The 18,157-nt window shown below is 47.3% G+C and overlaps 1 long non-coding RNA gene across 1 annotated transcript; it reads right to left on the reverse strand.

Annotated features, from left to right (window-relative positions):
* Window positions 1-16,047: 16,047 nt before the first annotated feature.
* Window positions 16,048-17,880, reverse strand: LOC109266283 (uncharacterized). Its single transcript, XR_002079646.2, has 2 exons — window positions 17,645-17,880; window positions 16,048-16,301 (listed from the first exon to the last, which is right to left on the reverse strand). It is a non-coding gene; the product is annotated as an uncharacterized LOC109266283 (long non-coding RNA).
* Between the last annotated feature and the right edge of the window lie 277 nt (window positions 17,881-18,157).

Here is an 18,157-nt window from a genome sequence, read left to right on the forward strand (position 1 = left end):
ACCACACTCGCCATCAGCTCCTTATGAGAGAGGATTCAGAGAGAGATACTCGGTAATTACACCTTTATTTAGAAGTACAGTACAAAGTATCTGGGAAGAGAAGTATTTAAAGAACTTGATGGGGCGCCTGGGTGGCTCAGTCAGTTAAGCGTCCAGCTTCGGCTCAGGTCATGATCTTGAGGTCCGTGAGTTCGAGCCCTGCGTCGGGCTCTGTGGTGATGGCTCAGATCCTGGAGACTGTTTTGGATTCTGTGTCTCCTCCTCTCTCTCTGCCCCTCCCCTGTTCATGCTCTGTCTCTCTCTGTCCCAAAAATAAATAAACGTTAAAAAATAAATAAAATAAAGAACTTGAAAAACAGGAAGCAAGAGAGGAGGGAGGATAAGCTTCATGGAAGAGATGAAATTTATCGGTAGAAATTTGATAAGTAGGGAGTAGATGGAACCTGAGGGAGCACCTAGAGAGAATAATATAAAGTACGTTGAGCAAGAATTCCAACTAGGTTGTGAGAAAGGGCGTGTAAAGAATACAATGGGAGACACAGCTGAAAAATGGGTTGTCTTCAGTTTGTAGAGGGCTTTGAAATGGAGGTTGAAGAGTCTGTGCTTAATTTTCTAGGTGATGAGGACCTGTGAAGTTTTTTTGTTTTTCTCTGTGTGTGTGTGTGTGTGTGTGTTTTCAGAGAGAGGGTTTTTAAGAGAGATGGGATTGTCACTGGAGTTGAACCAATGGCAGCAACTGAACCACTTCAAGCTCACATCCTGCTACAGATCCAATCATATCTTACCTGCCGGGCACTAGAGGCCGGAGGAGGAGGAAGAGGGGAAGGGAGGGTTAGGACTTGTGGGAGAGGCTGCCTGGCAGTAGGGCTTTAATTTCAGTGGAATGTTTTCATGGGCATTGCCTTTCCCTTCCTGGATGGGTGAATGAGTGGAGTTTCCTTGGGAGTGTTTTTCTTGGGCACTTTCATTGGGTTTCAACTGAAAACACAGGATATTGGTATGATCTTCACGGTTTAGGTTGAATTGCAGGCCACCCCCAAAACTTCCTTGAGGTTACATTTTATCCAACCCTTCTCACTGTTCAAATGCCTACCGAACACAGATTTATAGAATGCCAAAGCTGGAAAGGGCCTCCAAGACCATCTGAACCATGCCTCTCCTCTTCCTCCCAGTTTTGTAAAAAGTAAGAGTGGGAGAGTAACTCAATTCCAATAAAATATCTCCGATCACACCGTTCACTCTAAAGAACCCTTCAACGGCAGCCCAACATCGTTAGCCAATGCGACCATGCATCCTGGTTGGCCCCAAATAGTTCTAGTTCTTCCTTGTGCCTTTGGTGCAATTATTCATAGTGACCCCATTCACTCTCCAGAGTGAGCCAATCTGGATGAGAAGTAATGTGGACCCCCTAAGTAATGCTTTCCAACATATGGGCCACGGTGTGGAACCAGGCATTGAGGAGGGGGTCTTAGAGTTACTGCAGGGGGTTTGTACGTCCATCGTGCTTATATATTTTCTCAATCAGCAGAGAAAAAGTAAGACTACTACCTTTATTGGTCTAAGATGGATGTTTAAGTTGAGTATAGGAATCACTGGAAAATATTGGGACATGATGACCTATGGGATCCAGCCTTTTTTATCTGGCCTCTCCCCTCCCCTGCTCATCTCCTATCCTCCTGTGGTCCTGCCCTAGGGATAATTCTTGGTGGCCTGACTCTGCCATGCTATTTCAGGGCTCAGTGCTTTTGAACATGTTTCCCTCTGTTGGAAGAGGGAACCTCTGTCTTGTCTGACTGATGAGCGCCCCTCTTTTCCACGCTCAGAACTTCCACTCCCCTGTCCTCCTTCCCCACACAGGGCAGGGCTGAACTCTCTCTCTCCTGAGCCTCACTGTGCCCTGTGTTCTCTTCTGTCCTGTCTCCCATTAACACTCTCTACGGGCTGTGTTTATTTATGTGCGTGTCTCCCTCTTGGACTGTGAGCCCCTCAAGAGCCAAGGCTGTCCCTACACTCTGAACACATTGCCTGGCACAAGGAAGGGATGCAGGGAACATTTGTCAAGTGCATTCATGTAGTCAGTATTTATCGAACATTAACTTTATTCCAAGCACAACGTTGCAGAGGCCCCAGCAGTGCATGCAATGATATCCCTGGCGTGAGGCATTATAGCCCAATCTGTGAACCGATGTAGCTGGAGCGTGTGGACCGATCTGTGCGTCATGCGTGTGTGTACACGTGTATCTGTGCCGGCTGGAACCTTGGGTTCTTCTCGGGAAACCAGAACATTTCAGAACAAATCAGTCTTTTTCCATGCGGCTCCTTTGTGAATTAAGAAGCATAAATCTCTGATCTATTTTAAAGCAGGGAAAGGGAAGTCTGTGGAGGCTAAAATAACTTTCTCAAGGTCACTGAGTTGTGTGGTTGGTTCCCCCCCCCCCCCCCCCCCAGGGAAGCCTTGCCTCGGACCCAGCTCAGACTGGAGGGGGGGGGAGGGGTGACTCTGACCCCACCAAGCCCTGCCCATTCACGTGGGAGGCGAGGGGGTCCCCAGGGTTGCCTGTAGGGGACAGGCAGTCTGTGTGGGTACCTGTCACCGGGCAGGAGCCCCTCCCAGGAGCTGGTCCAAAGCCTCAGAGGCGGAGCAGAAGCCCAGCAGAAGCCCGTGTGCTGTTTGTGGTGAGGAGGGCTCTGTTCTCAGTAGTTTATTTATGCAATTCCTGGAGTGAGAGAGAAGGTTTGCAGCTGGGGCTGAAGTAAATACCAGGTCCTGGGGAGCTCAGCAAATGATAATGCAAAGCCCTGAAGCAAAAGAAGAGGGAGGTGGAGAGGGAAAGGGGGGAGGGGGGGGAGAGGAGGGGGTGGAGAGAGGAAGGAGGCGGAGGGGAGGGAGAGAAGCTGAGATCTGGTGCCCCTCAGGCTGAGTCCTGATCGAGCTGTGGAGAGGGAGGAAAGATTCGGTTTGCCCTGACAATTCTGTAAAGGTGTAAACCCCGCTTTGCCACCCCAATTCATTTCTGCCTTGAAACAGACCTCCCCACCTCAGCTTGGAGCATTCTTTCTTCTTGCATTCGGAGGTGTGACAACTTTGGGCTGCCCTGGGTTCCTTATTCAGGACTCCCCTCCATTCTGCCCTCACCACCTCCTAAATTCCAGACTTGACCGCTCTTGGGACAGAGAAGAATGAGGGTAAGGTGTGGCCTCCCAAAGCCCAGAAAGGAAAGGCGACAGCTCTCACCACAAGAGTGTCAGTCTCCAGGGCAGGCCGGGGACAGTGGGAGGTCCTGCACCCCAGCAGAGGCCCAGGTCTGCCTGCCCTGGCCGTGGCCCGGGGAGCTTGCCCAATCTCCCTTGAGGTAGCTACTCCAGCTCTGAGCCTCTGTTAGATTCCGTAACAGGCTCTCCCAGTTCCAAGCAAATAAAGAGCCTCCCTGTGGCTCCAAGAAAGTGACTTGGAGGTGGCCGAGAAATGCCAGCTGCTGTCAGGTAACCTGAACCCTGAAACCCAGATTACTCAGCAAGCCTCAGGCTGTGCCAGGGGCCTCCCTCCGGCAAGCCCTGGGCCTTCTCTCACCCCCAACGCAGTTTCTTTCTGTCACTTCAGTCTTCTGCTGATGGGCCAAGGCCTCCTACTCACTTGCTTGTCGTAACCACACATGCCCTTCCACTTTTGGGGGGTCACTTGCCTCCTCTGTGGGCCCATCAACACACCCAAACAGAGCAGAGTGCAAGGAGGCCAAAGGGATTGAAACAGCTTAAACTAGAGAGAAAGGGGAAGCGAATTCTTGTGCACTGAGGGGTTGTGATGTGAGGGGAGAGCAGTCTGGAATGCTTGGTCTGAAGTGTGCTGGGACCCCGTGTGCGGTGACTGCCCTCATCCTCCCTTCCAGACATCTGGCGACAATACAGAAAATGGGGGCTGCTTCAGCAGGGCCCGACTCAGTGGACAGGGCCCTCCCCAGAACTCGAGAGCCCAACATCAGCTTCTTGGGACCAGCCTGATGGCACAGGAGAGCCCAGTGTTCCGGACACTCTCCCTGTCTTCCCTCCTTTTCCGCTATAGACAGCTTGGCATAGATTTGGTGCCCGATCTAGTGCCCAGTACATAATAGGTGCTAAACACATTTGTTGAACGAATGAATGAATGATTAAAACATGAATCGGATAGAGAGGGGCGTAGAAAGAGCTGGAAGAAGCAGAAATCGAGAGTGGGCCGAGCCTGGGAACCAGGGTGGAGGGGTGAGAGTTGAAGGGGGGGTTCTGTGTTCTGGGGCAGATAAAGTACACTTGCAACTCACGAATCATACCCATCTAACTGGGACGCTGACATAAATATTCCACAGTTCACAGGGTCTGCCCATACTGACCCCCATTTGGCAGCAGGCATTTTGGGAGAGAAATTCAGGGGATTCTGGTCTCAAAGCTGGAGGACCCCTAGGACCATATGGTCCAATGCTCCCAAATTACAGATAAAGAAACAGTTAAAGGAAGGCAAGTGACATTGCCAAGGTCATCATGAGTTGGAGCAGGGACCATCTCCGGGTCAGGTTCTTTTGGCTCCACCTGTCCTCATCCAGGGGATTGGAAGAGGCAGCTTTTCCTGGATGACATTGACTGATGGCTATGACTCATTAGCACATGGAACCAGTCAGACCTGGCCTTTCTCTGCCCTCTCTTTTGAAATTATCTTCAGCCCCGGAGCCTCTTGTAACCTCTTCTCTACTTCACCAGCTGCTCTCACCTCCCAACCTGCCTGGAATCCCCAGCCTTTTAAAAAAAGAAGCATGTGTTTTGCATGAATCACCTCAGGGGGCCCCTTAGAAGAAACTCTTTACTTACACCTAACCTCCCCAGAGACTGAGAGGCCAGTGTCTCATTCATGTGTTTCTCCACGGTGGCAGCACATAGTAGGGGCTCAGTCAGAGTTGAGTGTTGGGGGCAGGCAGAAAAGGATGGAGACCAGAACTCCAGGCAGCCTGGGGAGCCATGAGCTTTATGACCTTTGGTTGTGGGTTTTCTCGGCCAAGCCCTGAAGCCTGTGGTGTGGCAAGGAGAAGTGACTTTGTGTGCCTGTAAGAGAAGCAAAGGTGTTTGCTATTAGACCTGCATTTATACTCAGATATAGTCAAAGGACTGAAGGAGGCTCCCAAACCCAATTAAAATCAAACCAGATCAAGTTAGTAGGTAAGTCTTAGGCATCGGGGACGACAGCTGGAATAGGCTGGTGAGCCCCTTGCCTTTTAATATGAATTTCCAGACACGCAAGCACAAGCTTCCTCCAATAACAATGCATGACTCAGTTCCGGTCTAATTCTGGAGTTAATATCTCCCATCCACACGCAGTCAAGAGCAGCTGGGTGACAGGCACTGGCATGGAGACATCATGTGGATTTTGTTTTGATGGCTCTTTTGGACCGGGGTCTGCAAAAATACATATTCAGTTACTTAAACGTTTCAATCAAAGGCAGAAAGAAAAACACGAGGAATGGCTTTCAACCACACTTCAAAGATGGCAGCTAAGATGTTCTTATAAGGTCATAACCAAAGTCAAGGAGGAGTTTAGAGATTCCCAGCCTGGACTTGTTATAGCCCATAGTGTTTTTTGTAACTTCAACTGATGTCATAGGTTGCTCAAAATACAATTAAGTATACTTTAGCCTAAAGATTTACACACACACACACACACACACACACACACGCACACACACATCATGTGATGCCTGATTAGCTACATTTGCCACATTTGCAGTTTTGCTAAGGGTTGGCTCGTGGGACAAGAACGAACAAGAAATTAAGTAACACACAGGCAACTCATATCCAAATGTGGCAGGTCACTGAAATTACCTTTGAAAGAAAAAAAAAAAAAAAAGAAAGAAAGAAAGAAACCTTTACAAAATAAAAACCCTCGAATCAGAAAAAAGATACAAAATGTCGTACAGAGAGGAAAATTACTATTAAAGGAAAATAACAGATGGAACCAAATCCTGAAAACTTTCAACGTTTGACTGTCATTGTTCCACCGTGGTTAGGGATAATTTGGGAAATAAAATAACATAACTTGCCTAAGTTACTGTAGCAAAATGCATTGAAGTGGACCAAGCCGGGTTTTAACTGTGTCATATAAAGGGTGTGGTGGGAAAGCAGGCTAAAACGAGGGGTGGGGTCTTTTTGAGGGGTCTTGTAGGCCTTCCGAAGGAGTTTGAACTTCATGGGCAGCGAAGGCTATGGGAGATTCTGAAGGGGAGAAGGGGGAAGGTGGGAGTTGGGTTCAGTTGGAAGTAAAGCCCAGTTCAGAGGATGTAGCAATGGCTGATGTGCAAAAGAGGAAAGACCCTCTAGCTGGGGTAAAGATGACGGGATTTCGATAGAATTATCTGAGCTCTTGGTGGATGGTGATGGCAGGCAGGTGTGACAGGAAGGGAGAAATAAAAGACAGTTCTGAGCCTGGATATCGGGAGGACTATTAGATCCTCAAGTGCTACTCTGGCCAGAATGGTAGCCACTGGCCCCCCGTGTCTACTGAGCACTTGAAATGCGGTTAGTCTGAATCGAGATGTGCTCTCAGTATAACACGTATACCTATTTCCAAGACTAAGTACCAAAAGAGAACATAAAATATCCCATTAATAATTTTGCATGTGGATTACATGTTGGAATAATATTTGGGGTATATTATAGGGTTAAATAAAATATTAAAATTAATTCCACTTAAAAATTTTTTTTTCATTTATTTATTTTTGAGAGACAGAGAGAGCACAAGTGGGGAGGGTCAGAGAGAGAAGGAGACAGAATCCAAAGCAGGCTCCAGGCTCTGAGCTGTCAGCACAGAGCCCGACACGGGCTCGAACTCACAAACCGTGAGATCATGACCTGAGCTGAAGTCAGATGTTTCACCGACTGAGCCACCCAGGCTCCCCATTTTTTTTTTAAAGTAATGTGGCCACTGGGAGCGCCTGAGTGGCTCAGTCGATTAAGTGTCCCTCTCTTGATTTTGACTCAGATCATGATCTCACTTGAGTTTGAGCCCTGCATCAGACTCAGTGCTGACAGTGGGGAGCCTGCTTGGGATTCTCTCTGTCCCTCTCTCAGCCCCTCCTCCCGCTTGCTCTCACTCTTTCTCTCCAAATACATAATTTAAAAAAACAATGTGGCTACTAGAAAATTTAAAATTGCCCACGTGGCTGGTGTTCGATCTCTCTCGGGCAGTGCCCTTCCAGTGGTTTCCCATTACGCTTCGATTCAGATCCAGATTCCTCACTGTGATCGTCAAGGCCCTATGCGATCTGACCTCTGCCAGCCTTTCTGGCCTCAATGTGGGGCACACTCCCTTTGCTCTGCACACCTCGGGCAAGCCGGCCTTTCTGGTCTCCCAACACGCCAGTCTCTTCCCTGCCTCGAGGACCTGGTCCTGACCGTGCCCCTGCCTGTAACGTTCTCTCCCGAGCCCTTGACCTGTTGGATCCTTCCACCCTTCACACGTCATCCAGCTCAGATGCCACCTTCTCAAGAGAGCTTCTTTTGACCGCTGTTTCTGAAACCGCTTTACTTCCTTCCTGAAGCAGACCTCGATCTCCTTGCCCTTCTATTTTCCTCAGAGCCCTTCATCTGTATGGGAATGACCTTGCTAACTGTTTTGTTGAATGTTTTTCTATCTCTTCCTGACTACTATTTAAACTCCGAGAAAACAGGGACCCTGTCTTATTCTCCTTTGTATCTCCAGTGTCTAGGGCTGTTCCTCGGACATGACGCGTGTGCCATAAATATTGATGATGTGAAATACAGAAACGTTCAGAGGAGGAGGGGTTGGGGAGTTGTCTCGATTGTTATTTGCCATGTAAAAACCACCCCCAAATTTAGTGGCTTGAGAACTGACACTGGCCAGCCTGGACACTGAGAACATAAACCACATCTTGTTTTCTGTCTTAACCTGACTTCATGCTATTTCTCTGCCTTCGTTAGCAGAACTTTAGTTTTCCTCTGCTTCATTCGTATGACTGTATTTCTCCAAGAGTCTTGTGCCCAGGGAAATGGTTCATCTGTTCATCAAAGGAATGTCCCATCAACTCTTCAATGGGAGATATCGACAGATGGTCTGTGCCCTGAGATTCTCTGAGTTGCTTGGCTGGAAATCCTTGCTTTGCTGTTTCCACCAATTTTGGATTGTCACATGGTGATCCTTGCCCAATCCCAATTACACCTCCACACAGAAAGACTGCCTGAAACCAGGCTCCCAGTTTTCAATAAATTCTGACCTTACCTCCCCCCTTGGAGGGACAAAGCTTTGGTAGGTGTTCTCTCTTACTATAAGAAGCAATGAATTCAGCTTTGTCTTATCAATAGATTGGGTTCATTTTACTTGGGGCCAGCTTTATAGGCTTAAGAGAACAACATTCTCTATCTCCCATCATCGTGTGAGGTGACTGGGCTCAGCTGGGCAGCTTTTCTGTTCCACATACTGTTGGCCATGTGGCAGGCCTCTTGGGACTCCACCAGCTGCAACATCCAAGATGGCGCCCTCAAACGTGTGGTGCCTTGGTGGTGATGGCTGGGAGGCTGGCCTCAGGTAGGATGCTGGGAGGGCAGGACCTCTCTCTCTACGTGTAGTCTTTAAAAAAAAAAAAAATTTTTTTTTAATGTTTACTTATTTTTGAGAGAGAGAGAGAGAGAGACAGAGGGTGAGCTGGGGAGGGGCAGAGAGAGGAGGAGACACAGAACCCGAAGCAGACTCCAGGCTCTGAGCTGTCAGCACAGACCCCGACACTGGTCAGGCAAGGCTGAGAAGGTGGGGAGCCTTCTCCTCGGTCCTCAGGCTGAAGCCCCGAGGCTGACTCAATCCTGTTGCATGACCAAAGGGGCCCAGCAATGTTTTCTGAGCAGCACCACTTGCCAGGTGGGCCCTGGGCTGATCTTAGCAGAGGATGCAGAGAAAAGCACCCGATATTCTCTGTGCGCCAGTCTAGCACTGAGAGACCCAACAAAGACACTCAGGACTCAGGAAGATAATAACTAAATGCTGAGCTGAACTGTTCCAATTATTAGGATAGCCGGCATTCAGAAAAGAAAAATATTTTCTCTAAGCTGTTGTCTAAAAATATGAACGTTTCAGCTATCAAAGTGGCATAACCACTTTACAGAGTGTTTGGAAAACGGGGAAAGGAAAAAAAACCCACCCACATTCTCCTTCCCTAACACAGCCACTCTGACAATTGCAGTGTGTTCCCCTCCCAGCCTAGTTCTGTGAGTGGGTGCCATGGGTGCACTGAGGAACCTGTTAAGGAATGGGTAGCTTTGTGTGGCTTATTCACAGGGTTACAGAGAGGACTTCCCAGTCCTTTACAAAGGGATCCCACTGGGAGAAGTGACTCAGTCACCTTCTGGGTCTCAGAAAGAGACCCAGTCTCAGAAAGACTCAGCCTTTCCTGGGTCTCTTGTCACTCATCAAACCAGATATTAACAGGTATTAACAGTGTCCTGAGAACTGGGCAGGTGTCAGTGGACCCCTGGTAGGGCAACCAGGTGTGCTGGGGTCCGAGGCTGTGCCTGGAGGTAGGAAAAGGAGGGAGGGGGTGGTGGGAGGCAAGGACAAAGGGAAGACAAGCAAAGACAAAGGCTGCCTCGGGGGGCAAGGTGGGGGAAGCCTGGCCCTTGCCCTATTTGTGGCCCTGGGTGCCATGATCAGCCATTTATAGACCTTGCCCAGGCCGGCCAGAGTAACATCTTCTGTCTTCCCTGACTAGGCCCACGAAATCGGGTTGGGCTTTTTATTTTACTGGCCTTCAGGGCTTCGGGGGTCACCTCTTAAGTGACGTCTTCCCTGATTATCCATTCTGAATTAGACCCTAGCCCCACTTTGGTCTCCTTTGGGCACTGCATCCTATTTTAGCTTTCCTCTCAGTATCTACCGTGAGCTGACAATCTCTCCTTTATTTATTTATTTATTTATTTATTTATTTATTTATTTAATTTTTTATTGTCTTCTCATCAAAGGAAGGGAATATGTGGCATGACCTCGCCTATCTTGTTCCTTGCAGAAACCCTGGTGCCTGGAACAGTGCCTGACACAGAGGAGGCAGTGCAGTAATGCCCGATGAATGACTGACTAAGCCAGTCCCAACTGGGAGCTGCTTTGTGGCCCAGTGCCCCGCACTGGCGTGGGATGCTGCTCACGGCAGGTGCTGTGTCCGGAGCTCCAGGCAACCTGAATGGACGCCACCGTCTCCTCTAAAGAAGCCCCTCTGGTAATACGTGCTCATTTTAGACTACCACAAAACTGAATGCAGAACACCGGCGGCCACACATGGGAAAGAAAAGCCCAAACATATTATATCTAGAAAGGCAGCAACTGCTTCTTGGGGACGTTCTGCTTACAGGCACCCGGATCGATCTTGTAGCAAACAACTGTATTGAATCAGGGACTTTTCTGGGGGTGGCCTCAGCCGTAGCTGGCACTTTGGAATCACTTGTTACACCCTTCTGTGCTTCTCCCCCACTGGTTTCTCTGGGTCACAGTGTGACTCATTCACCTATTAAAGCATAGCTCGTTTTCAAACCAGCCACACAAATTCGATCTTCAAAATCTGATGCTCTCCTTACTTCTTAAAGTTGGGGATTTACTTTCCAATTCCCCCTATGGAGTTTTTTAAAAAGTTTATTTATTTATTTTGAAGGACACACACATACACACATGGGTGAGTGAGGGGCAGAGAGAGAGACACACACACACACACACACACACACACACGGGCGAACGAGAGGCAGAGAGAGAGGGAGAGAGAATCCCAAGCAGGTGCACCTCGCTGTCAGCACAGGGCCAGACATATGGCTCACACTCACAGACCGGTGAGATCATGACCTGAGTGGAAAGCAAGAGTTGGATGCTTAACCGACTGAGCCGCCCAGGTGCCCCTAGAATTTTTGATTCTGAAAAATTCCTGGTAATTCATTTGTGCTGAGAATCATTAATTTTTAGGTTTACAAAAACTTGCCTTCAATTGCATTAGTTCTCTGACACTTGGGAGACCAGAGGAAGGAAGGAACCTCCAGTTCTCAAGCTCTGAGAGATTTTAGTTATGCGTATTAAGGCAGCAAAGCAGGAGTGAGGAGAACCGATTTCCAGCTGCTCCAAATTGGTTCTGGTTACATATGTAGAAAAAGTGCAGGCACCGTGGAGACTGAGTTTAGGCTTCCCTTGGAAGCTGGCAGGGAAGGGGTACTCATGAAACCACAGAGACAGGCTTTAGACAGTGGGGCTCAGTCCTGTCCATTGCTGCAGAGAATGAGACAAGTATAGCCCTCTAGCCAGAAGATGTGGGTTCCAGAGACCCACCTCTGTTACTTTCTAGCTGCCTCCTTAGCCAGACCAACTACTATCTTTGAGACTAATTATCCACATTTGCTATCAGGTTAACATGACCAGTCTTACTTGCTTTGGGGATCAAATGAGAAGGTGTTTCTGAAAACACTTTGTGAACCTTGAAGTATTATTCAAACGTTCGTTTTTATTTGTATTCATATCCTGCGTCTTACTATGCTAGCATATAGCTTTCTGGATGTCTTCCGTATGGTAGGCACCGTATGGTAGGCACTGTGCCACAGGCTGGGAGTACAGAAATATATGTTGTTTCTGCCTCCAAAATGTGCCCAGTCTGGGCTGGGGAGACAGAGAAACAGACACTATAATCCAGTATCATCAGTGCTGTGTGAGAGGCCCCAGGACAGTGCCAGAGGGGTCAGGGCCAGGAACTAGAGGCATCTGGATGACCTTCTAGAAGCAGGTGAATTGAGCAAAGTCTTGCAGGACACATAGAGTAGGAGGTCCCTAGATGGAGAAGTGGAGGTGGGACACTCCCAGCACAGGACAGCGTGTGTGAAGGGATAGAAGGCAGAGAGAGCATGGAGAGCTTGAGGCACTAAAGCTGATTCTCATGTGAGTGGTGCGTGGGCAGGATGCAGCTTTCCTAGAGAGACTCAGGCAGGTGAGTTGCCTGGGAGCAAATCACACAAGTTTCTCAGTTGTGGAGGCAATAGGAAGCCTTTGGAAGTTTTCTCACAGAGATGTGGTTGCTTGGCTGTATGACGGGGTATGGCTGATGGGTTGGAGGCGGGTGTGACTGAGGGCAAGGAGATCAGTCTGGACGAGGGGAAAGCAAAAGCCCCCTAACTCCTGCACAAAAGCATTGACAATGGGGGTTGAAATTCCCAAGACAGGGAGGCCTGAGGGGAAGATCCTGGTGACCCCTGATGCTCAGGGAGGAGATAGGTGGGTGGGACGGTGGAAGTCACATTGAGCCTGGGGAGACAGTGTTGGGCATCTCCCAGGCACAGGGTTTGAGACATACTGACTTCCATGTGGAGATGTCCAGTAGGCAATGGGGTCGATGGTTTGGAGCTCAGGAAAGAAATCTGGATCGGAGACAGCAGATCTGATGGTTTTCATGCAGATGCTAATCACTGCCATGGGTGGCTGAGCCACAAGAGAAGCAGGACGTGGATAGAATTGTCAGGGGCGCGACCTTCATGGGGCAGGTGGAAGGAAAGAATACAATGATGGGTGCTGAGAAGTTGCCAGATGGGTTGGAAGAAGTCAGGAGGAAGAGGTGCCCCAGGAGCTAAGAAAGGAGGGAGTTTCAAGGATGGATGGAGTCTGTACCCGGTCAAAACCTCACAAACTGTTGGACAGAGGAAAAGACAGAAAAGTGACCATCTGGTTTGTTCACTGAGTTGCCCCTGCCGGAGCATTCTGTGGAGAGGGGGACACAAAAGTCTGGCTGAGAAAGGTGGCCCTGAGAGGAGCAAGACAGCTGAGACCATGAGGGAGGTTTCGGGGGTCCGTGGTGAGAAGGGAGAGAGAAGTGGCAGGTGGAGAGAGGTTTAAGCTTGAAGTTGGCTCTAACTGTGGAAAAATAAATGTGCTGATATGCTGAGGAAAAAAAAAAAAGTAAAAAGAGCAAGGGAGGTTGAAAGTCAGGAGTAAGGGGCACCTGGGTGGCTCAGTCGGTTAAGGTTAATTGTCCGACTTTGGCTCAGGTCTTGATCCCACAGTTCCCGAGCTGGAGAACCACAAGGGATTCTCCACTGTCAGCACATCAGATCCTCTGTCTCCCTCCTTCTCCCCCCTCACCCCCCTCTCAAAAATAAACATTAAAAAAAATAAAAAATAAACAAATAGAAAGAGTTGCCATAGTGTACCAAGCATGATATTAAAAAGAAAAAAGTCAGGAATAAAAGCAGATAATTTTGTGGACCATCATCTTCCACGAAGGGGGGAGGGAAGCATCAGAGCTGGTCCCTGAGAAAGGAGGGAGGACCAGCCAGGTGAAGGCAAGCTTGAGGGAAGAAGTCAGTAGAGAGGAGGAGGAACGGAGATTAAAGAGAGCTGGATGCCACCAAGGACAGACTTCTACCCGAAGGAGGAAACGTGGTTTGCCAAGGGTCTAGGGAGTCAGAGATTGTGTCCTCACTCACAGCCCATGGGATCATTCATGCTCCCCACCCAGGTACAAACCCTAACTTTGGGGACCCCACTCCCTAGCCCAGGAGTGCACACTCCTCACCAACCCCCCCTCCTGCCCAGGCACCCTGGGTGGGGAAAATGAAGAGTCATTAATCCAGCAGGCTCAAAAGAAAGGCAGAACCAGGCAACGAGCGGGTTCACACCCAGACTGCAGGTAGAGGGGCATTTACTGCAAACAGAACAGATTTCCAGGGAGTACAGTGGAGAGGCTGGGGTGGGGGTGGGAGGGGGGGTCCCAGCAAAGCAGGGAAAGCACAAAGCTGGGGTCTGGAGCCACGCCAGAGGCTGTGTGCTAAACATAAAAAGCTGGCTTTTAAAAAGTAAGTTGAATTCAGCCCACCATTGGGTTAGAAACTGATTGCTAGATTGGATGGCTATCAAATGGATTGTTTTGAAATCCAACTTCTCTTTTTAAACCAATGTGCCTGTGTAAATATGGCTATGGCCTTAGGTCTTTGATAAGGGAGTCCTGTGGCAAGAAAACTTTGTTAGCCTTTTTGAAAGGCTCCTGGCATTGAACTGTTTCAAAACATCTCTTCTTTGTGTGGATACCTTCTGTTTTGAACTTACCATGAAATCTCAAAGACATCACATTAAAGTAGTTTCAGAGTTCTCTAGAGGACCATGTATCATACGCCCCTCCAACCTGAGCAACCCATCTTGCCCCTACCCCTACCCCAAACAAGAAAACAAAGATAACACAAATGAGACTTCAGTATTTTTTTCATGTTTATATTTATTTATTTTGATAGAGAGAGAGAGAGAGAGAGAGAAAGAGAGAGAGAGAGAGAAAATCCCAAGCAGGCTCCATGATCTTAGCTCAGAGCTCCGCATGGGGCTGGATGCAGGGCCCCATCTCACGAACCATGAGATCATGAGCCCAGCTAAAACCAGGAATCGGCCGCTTAATCAACTGAGGCACCCGGGTGCCCCTAGTTTCAGAGTTTTTTAGAGGCTTGTTCTCCTCTGCAAGGCATTATGGCCAATTCCACAATTACTTTGTTATGCAGAGTTTTAAGGGAAATAGCTGTTTGATTCTGCAAGACTTTATTTGTATAAAAATAATCATAGGGGCCCTAATTATGGAACAGAACACAGGAAAGAATAACTTTGAGTGTTGAAGAGTATTTCTTCTTCACAAATCTGGTATGTGGGAAGCCTTCCTTTACATTTTGTATCCCATCCCTGAGCCCGTCTATCTGTTGGCATTCACTAAAATGAAGAAATGCCTTCAGCACTTTTCCATTTAACTTTTACTCCTCAATGTCATACGTGGCAGTTGCTTCTGAAACTAATTTGACATTGTCTTTGCCCTCCCCTGCCCCTGTTAAGGAATCGTATTCCTGTTACACATTTTGATGCCAAAAGGATAGATTTTATAGCTAAGGGGGAAAAGCTGAGAGAAGAGAAACTATGTAGGAGGAAACATAACAATTTGGATGCTGGCATTTGTGGACCCCAGGAGTTTTTCACTAGGCTGGAGTTTTTTGTAAGCAGGACTTACAAATGTCATGTCTCACCTGGGTGACTAAACAAGGAAAATTAACATGAAATCAGATCACCTTTGTGAATAATAACATAGTAAGTTACAAATAGTATTCCGTAAATAACATTGCTGTCATTAAGTGATACTTGCAATTTTAAAGGGGAAAATGCATTGATCTCTGCTTGACTAGAGGCAAATTATGACTGGAAGCATATCCAGACATAGAGTAGCTACAGTAAAGTCTTATCATTAATTTAGGCTACAAGTACTTACTTGGGTTGCAATCCTAGCTCTTTTTCTTACTATAAAGAAAGATTTATATAGTTTACCCTTGAACAATGCAGGAGTGGTAGCACCCCCCCTCCCATTCTAAAATCTGCATATAACTTTTGCCTTCTGGAAGCTTAACTATTAATACTAATAGCCTAGTGTTGACCAGAAGCCTTAGTCATAACATAAACCATTGCTTAACACATATTTGTTTGTTATGTGTATTATATACTGTATTCCTATGGTAAAGTAGAGAAAAAAAAATGCTATTAAGAAAATCATAAGAAACATAAAATACATTTATAGTACTCTACTGTATTTATTAAAAAAAAATCCACATATAAGTGGATCTGCTCAGTTCAAGCCTGAGTTGTTCAAGGCTCAACTACAGTATAATTTTGCAAGATTCATGTTTAACCTGTTTGGGAGAATACATTCTTTAAATGACTTTAATGCATTAGTTTTAGGAGAGCAAGTGCTTTTGTAAACTATGAATTCAGACTCACTACAAGGATTTGCAAAGTTTACTGCTCTCCCTATTGGATATTTAAAATTCAGACTTTTCACTAATTCAGACTGACATTCTTGTTTAACGAGACTAATTCAGTAAGTTTATTTAATTCAGTAAGTGTACTAGTGGAAAAATTCTAGCCAGTTAGGGAACTATGTTTCCTAAATGGAGGGAGTCCTGATAAACAACAGATCACATTCTTTTTTTTTTTTCCCCCAGAAAAGAAGTGGGCAAGTGAGAAGTATGGGAAGCGAGTTTTTAGGATCAAGAGGGAATGTGGTGGTATTTTTAATTCTTGTTACTCTGTCTTCCCAGGAAGATGACAAGATATTACAGTAAAGGATGGGGTCTTAGGAGCAGGTATGTGAGCAAATCCTGTCAGATGCAGTCTTCCTCTGATGTGCCACGCAGTGAATGCGACTCTCGATCCCATGGCCGGTCTCCAGAAACTAACGTGTGGCCCACTTGCTTACAACAGTGGAAATACAATGCGCGTCTGTTTGAGTTTGCTTCCATGTCTTTAACTGCAGATGAAAATACTTGGTTGTAAAATCGTCCTACGCCCTGGTCAAAAGTTTTGAAATATGCCTGATAAAGGTTCTTACAGCCACAGAGCGTGTGTCAAAATGCCGAGGAAAGAGAAGCACAGACCAGGGAGTTGAGAAGGATCGTAGAGACTTCCGGTTTAACCTTCTCACCTTATCAGGGAGGAAACCGAAGCCCAGAGACTCAAGGGGACATGCTCAGCATTTCACGGGTAAGGGCCACTTTGGAACCAGTTCCTTGACCACATCAAGGTGATTGTGCTCATTCAGAAGATATTAGTATCATACAATGGTTAATCTTGAAATTAACCATTTGACAATCACTTTTCTTAGGTGGAATTTGATAGTTATCTACTGTGCCGGCAATGTCTGTGGTCACAAAAATTCACAGATTAATTCTAATTTGGAGGACCAACAATGTACCTGCTAAGACATGTACCCTTCTTTTGTACCACCAGTGCATGCTACCCCACTTTGATGGCATTTAACACAGAGCAATTATTATTATTATTATTCTTTTTTTTTTTTACTGGTTTGTCTCGGCTACCAGACTGAGAGCTTTATAACTGTAGAGATCACACCTTTCTTCTCCCTTTATTCCCATAGTGCCTGGCTCAGTAATTATTGAATGAGTACATGAAATCTGGAAACTAAGGAAGAGGCAGTGGTCCTTTCACCTGGGGCCTGGTGTAATTAAAAGCAGTCCCTGAAATCACTGGGCAAAGTCCAGGCTTGGCTTGCTAGTTTGGCGAACACCCCTGCCTCACTATGGTTGCTCAGGAATCTTACTAGCTGATGTGCACGGAGGCCTCAGTGCCAAGCACCATTCTCAATGCTTTACATGCATTTATACTTATTTTATCCTCACTACCCTATGAAATACTACCCCATGAGCCCCATGTTACAGAGGATGCTCAGAGAAGTTAATCTGCCTTGGACTTACAACCTAAGCAATCTGAAGCCAGATCATGTGCACTTAACCCCCAGGCTATTCTGCAATAAACCAAGGACTAAAGCAGACAGCTTGGTCCTTTTTTTTTTTTTTTTTTTTTGACCTCTAAGCCAATTTATATATTTGAAAATTTAAATAGGACAACCATGGCATCCTTCCTGAAATTTCCCCAAACTGGACCTAAATATTTACCTATCTCTGCCTTTTCTTTCACCTTCCTAGTCCTCCTTTTTCTTCCCGTTGAGCTCATCTTTCACCTCTCTGCTTCAAGTGCCAACTCCCTGCAAAACTTACCTGGTTTCCTCTCAAATCAGAATTAATCTCTCTGTTCTTAGGTGCCCTTTGTTTAAAGTTCATTTTTGGCACTTACCTCATCATCCCCGGGATGAGTCACTTGAATGTTTGTCTATCTTCCTAGCTAAACCAGAGCTCTCGGAGGGCAGGGGCTGTGTGGGGATTAGTCCTATCTTTGTAGCGCTTGCCTCGGGCCTGCCAGACACTTAGTAGGTGCTCAGGGTTTTTAGAAATGAGATTTTTTTTTTTTTTTTTTTTTTTTTAAGAGTCTAGAGTCCCTGTCTGGTGGCTCCTTCTTTTTTGGGACGCCGGTGTGGGCTGAGATGCCTTTCCCCCTTCCGCCCCCCTCCCCCCCCTCCCTGCCCACTCCTGCCCTGGCTTGGCCTGACGCTTGGCAGTGCTCGGCAGGCCGCGAGGGCCTCTGGTGCCCTGACACTGGCCTCGGCCCAGTTTCCCCGGCTTCTAAATGCGGCCCGGAGCTACCGGGGGAACTGGAAAAACACTGGCAGGCCGCCCCACCCCCAGGCCCTGGCGGGGCCGGGCGGCCGCATTTCTGCGGCTAAGGCCTGCTGCTTGGGAGGCGCTGGGG

Source organism: Panthera pardus, unplaced genomic scaffold (assembly GCF_024362965.1).
Source record: "Panthera pardus isolate Hobbes unplaced genomic scaffold, ASM2436296v1 HiC_scaffold_16, whole genome shotgun sequence".
Classification (NCBI taxonomy): domain Eukaryota; kingdom Metazoa; phylum Chordata; class Mammalia; order Carnivora; family Felidae; genus Panthera; species Panthera pardus.